The sequence below is a fragment of the Talpa europaea genome, assembly GCF_964194135.1.
Source record: "Talpa europaea genome assembly, chromosome: 6".
NCBI lineage: Eukaryota > Metazoa > Chordata > Mammalia > Eulipotyphla > Talpidae > Talpa > Talpa europaea.
In genome coordinates, this window is record NC_140072.1 from 26163143 (window position 1) to 26168237 (window position 5095).

The following is a 5095-nucleotide window of genomic DNA, read 5'->3' on the forward strand; positions in this document are numbered from 1 at the left end:
GAGAAGCAGAGCCAAGAGATGGAGAGAGACCAGATGGCTTCACTGATGTTTCTGTATCCAGCTGCTCATGAAACCAGATTTACCCTGGACTTCTCAGTTACATGAACCAATAAATCCTCTTTGTACTTAAGGTAGTTTGAGAGAGGTTTTCACTGTCACACCGGGAAAACACCTAGCTGAATGCATATTGAGTTTAGATAAGGTCATCTTTCTCCCTAGCTTTTTGGTTTAATTCTTAAACAGTGCACTTCCTCTAAGCATAAATATGTGTTGATTCTTTTTAATTATTACTTAAATATTTAAACTTTTAATTTATTCTCTGAATAACTTCATTTTTTAAAATAATGCACAATAAATTTATAGAGCATAAATTAACTTCTAAAAGGTAGATTCAATCATTTACAATTTTTTTTTATTGCAGTAACATTGGTTTACAACACTGTATGTGATGTAGAGGTAGAGGATCACACCCTCAAGGTATATGTTACCCAACACCAAGGCACCTTAGTCCTCCACCATAGTCCATTGTGCTCCCTCCCCATAGATTCAATTTTTAAAAAAAAAAAAAAAAACAAGCTCTGGCCAGTTTTATTAAAGAAAAATTTTGCATGATTTACTTTTCACCAGTCTATTCTGGCATGCTTCTAATGATATCAGAATCACCTGGATCAATGATAGCCAGTGTGCATACTCTGTAGTATTTTCCACACGCTGTGCCCAATTCAATATTATTACCACTGTAGTGATGGACACCAGTTTTGGCCAACATGGCGTAGTACTTATTTCAGATTTCCTCAAGGCTGGGCAGTTGTTGGCGAGAATGACCAGTTTAGCTTTGCCTTGTCTGATCATTTTCAGAGTCTGCTTGTACCCCAGCACATACTTTCCACTTTTCATAACAAGTTGGAGCCTAGAGTTGATCGACTCCAGAGACTTTTTCGTCTTCTTTGCGGCCACCATCTTCCTGCCTTAGGTGCGGGATGGCCCCCAACCAAGAACAGCCGCCAAGATGGCCGGGGAGAGAGAAAAAAAAGCATAGATTCAATTATTAACACACATTTTATAAATGAGGAAACTGAGTGTAGGGTAAGGAAAAACATCAGGTTTTCTGCCCTCCCGCCATCAGGATAGATGACGAAACTCTGTGGTCCTGAATGCATGCCTGATGGCGGGCACCTGGAGTAGGGTGTGGGCATAGGTAGATGGGATTCACCTGGGCTAAGACTGGGCTTTTTTTTTTTTTTAAGGGTGGTGTCGCGGGGACGCCAGTAGAAGTCGAAAGAGAAGCCGAGAGAGAAGGCCGGAGAGCCCAGATAGAGTGAAGACTTGCTGGGGGCTGGGAAGCCTGCCAGCCTACCAACCCTCCAGCGCCCCTGCATGCTGCATACCTGGTAATCTAAACAAAAAGACCTGCAAAAAGCCACTAAGGACTCTGACTCCTCCTTCACCCGGTCTGCATGGGATCAGAAAACCTGCACTGAGGTCTTCCTGCCTTTACACTGAGGCACAGAAAATCTAAGTTGGTGAAGATTATACAGCTAGTTATGGATTGAGCCAGGCTTGAAATCTCGGCAGACGGTTTCCAATGCCTGTGTATTTAACCACTACTCTGTACTGTTTTAAAGTAATGGCCTTTATGCAGAAGCATAGTAATAATGGTGACAATTGCAGGCAGGCTAGTAGAAGATATACTTGGGTTCATTTGAGGTGATTTGCTACACTTTTCCCAGGAACTCTTCTATCCCTGGTGTAGGATAAGGAAAAATGTCAGGCTTTTCTGCCCTCCCGCCATCAGGATAGATGATGGATCCTTATCCTGAATGCATGCCTGATGGCGGGCACCTGGAATAGGTTGTGGGCATAGGGAGATGGGATTCACTTGGGCTAAGACTGTGCTTTTTTAAGAGCCGGCGTCCTGGGGATGCCAGTAGAAGCCAAGCAGAAGCCGAGAGAAGGCCGGAGAGTCCATAGAGTGAAGACCTGCTGGGGGCTGGCTGGCCTCCCAGCCCCCCAGCACCCCTGCCTGCTGTGTACCGGGTAAATCCCAGTAAAAGACCTGCAAAAAACCACTGAAGACTGACTCCTCCTTTACCTGGTCTGCATGGGATCCTAGAAAACCTGCACTGTGTTCCATTCCTGCCCTTTACACCTGGCCAACACTGATTTCTCTTCTTTCTGAACTTCTCAATTTAAAATCAGTATGACACAATTTGGCACCTGATTCTTTCTCCTTTCATTCGGTTAAGTCCTGGCTGTATCAGAAATTGACTGAGAACTCAAGTGCAATTTTTCTTCTCCCTTTGCTAGTGGCACCTAGTGTGGTGCACTATTAAGCTTTTTGTTGACCAGATTTGGAAATGCTAAGTTGAATTTAGGAACTGTTTACTTGTGAATTTTAGATTCACTTAGGACTGAATTCATGTACTTGACATTACGTTTTATCAGTTCCTACCCTTTTGCAATTTTAGATGTTTAACCAGATATTTTCTTCCTTCAGCCACATCAGATATCTTTTATGATCTGCACTACTCAATGCCTGCATTTATTTTGCTATTCAAATTGTTGTGGGAACTTTCCCTTTCTGCAGCTGAGAGCAGTTCTGGTAAGATTTTCCTTTTGAGAAAGCTTCCAGCAAGCTTTTTTCCTCTTTGACTTTTGTTTGCTTCCTAGAAATGCCCATGCTGGGGCAAAATTACCTTATCCAGATGCCAGTGATTGAAAAGACATTCTAATTATCTGTTGATGGTAAATCATAACTTGTTTGGAAGCCCATTTGTTGAGCTTGTGTATGTTCACAGGAAAGAGCGATTTACCTAGGACCGCTAAAATAAGTTCGGTATTTGGAAAAGCTGTAGGCTTGATTGCATTGAATTATAAATTGAATCTTTACTAACTCAACCTCTGGGAGGTTTTCAGTGATTGTTTTATTCAGTTTTACTGACTCCACTGCCCATAGCAACTCTGGCAATGATTCCCCTAGCGGCACCAAGAGACTGGCCAGCCCTGCTGCAGAAATTCATGACAGATGCATTTGCCTGCAGAGTTTGGAAAGACCTAAGGTCTTTGGAGATTAGAAATGTGTTTTTCCTTGTCTTAACTGGCAGTATGAGCCTCAGGCATTTCAAAGTGCAAGTCATTAGTGTCCACAGGGGTGATGTTAATATGTCTGTGTTTCAGTCTCAGGACATTTTCCAGTTGCTTCTGCCACAACAATCTCCTCCATCTCAGTGCCTCTGATGCCCCTTGTGAATTCAAGAAGCACTGCAGTGCCAGCAGGACTTCATAAAACCAGTTGCTCACTGGTCCTCTCTCTCCTCCGTCTTTCAATCATCCTAAAAGAATCATCCTAAAAGAAGTTAAAAAGGTGAGGCTTCTATATAGTTTTTTCATATTTGAGCTGAGAGAAACCTGTTTTTGTTTTCTAATTCTCAGTAGAAAGGATACTCTCCTTCATTTTGAATGAGAGCTTGACTCTGGCAGTCTGGGGCACCTAAGTTCATATTGATTATATTCAAGAGAAATACAGGACCAGAGGACAGAGAGCAAGGAGACTCAAGAATTGTCAGAAAGAAAGTAAAAACAGACGTTTGAATGGTTAGAAGGGACTCAAGAAAACATGAGGGCCAAGGTGATGCTTGAAATGGTTGTGAGGTTGGAATTGTCAGGAAATCCTATCTTCTTTCCTCTTCCTGGAATGACCAAGCTGAACCTCCTGCTGTCTGAGCCATGGTTTGGGGGAGGGCCAAAAGGAGGAGGATATTCTCCTTCCATCAGATCGTTCCAGACTTCCCAGTGTGCTAACATGACATGGAGCCAAACCACACCGAACACCTAGTTGACGTTTAAGAGCCTTGGCTTTTTATTTAATCATCAGAAAAACCAAGGCTTGTAGGTGCTGGTAAAATGCCAGATAAATTATTCAGAAACAAGTGTCTGAGATTGGACCAAATGTTGTCTCATTAGCATGCAGTGTCCATGCGAGAGTCTGGTTAGAAATGCCACAGAGACTGCAGGAGGACTTGATGGAAGAAAACTAACAATACATATGATAATGAAATAAAATGTGACTTTCCCTATATTAATAATACAGAAAAAATCAAAATAAAATTAATTTCCCCTACACTATGCTGTGAAATCTCATACAAACAGAATGCTGTCTTCCCCGACAGAGGCTACTCTCCAGAATGGTCCCCTGACCCAGGTCTTATTCTGAAATATGCAACACAATTATTTTACTAGTCTTATACATCTGTACCCATAAACTTGGCCTTCTTTCCTCTTACAATCCATTGATCCTAAGGCCAACCCTCCTGCTTATGTTCAGCTCTCAACTCCTCTGCCTACTCCAGGACTTTGCTCCTGAACTTTTCTCTTCTTTTTTTGCACCATTAAATTACCATCTCTGCTAAGTTATTCCCACCTCCATGCACTCTAATGTATTTTCTATGCTTAAAAAAAAAATCTCTAGGCTCTCCAGCAGCTCTTTCTCTTTTTTTTTCCCCTTTATAATACAATTCCTAAAAAGCATTGTCTGGCCTCATTTTTTTCTCTACTCCATCAGTTTCCTTTCAGTCTTGAATTTATTCAAATCAGGTTTCTGTCATCATTATTCCACTTACATTTCTGTAGGTAAATTTGGGGGTGACTATCCTAAGTCTATTTTATCAGATTTCCTCCTTTTTCCCCTCTGAACATTGCAGTGCCCTACTCCTCAGCTGTTGGGATTTTTTTCTCCCTCCCATGGCAGTCTCCTCTAAGTCTCATGGCTTTTTTTTTTTTTAAAGATTTATTTATTTATGCATGCAAGAACTGGGGTACAGACCAGGCCAGAGGTGGGTGGATGAGAGGGCTCACCAGAGATAGAGTAAGGGAACAGAACAGGCAGACTGACTGAAATACACTGCTGAGGGGAGCAGTGGGCGAGTCAGGAGAGGTCTGTTGCACCATGTGGGTATGTCCATGGCCGGGTATCAAACTCGTATTGCAGTGGCTGCGGATAGCTTTATAGTGCAGCGTCTTAACCCCTTGCGCCACCAGGAAGGCCCCTAGTCTCGTGGATTTTTATACTATCTTTATGACTCTCAAATCCTATCTC

At 42.4% G+C, this 5095-nt stretch overlaps 1 pseudogene across 1 annotated transcript; it reads right to left on the reverse strand.

The window, feature by feature from the left end:
• Positions 1–613: 613 nt before the first annotated feature.
• LOC311171563 (large ribosomal subunit protein eL30-like) lies at positions 614–960 on the reverse strand (annotated as a pseudogene). Its single transcript has one exon. The product of its transcript is annotated as a large ribosomal subunit protein eL30-like (transcript).
• Between the last annotated feature and the right edge of the window lie 4135 nt (positions 961–5095).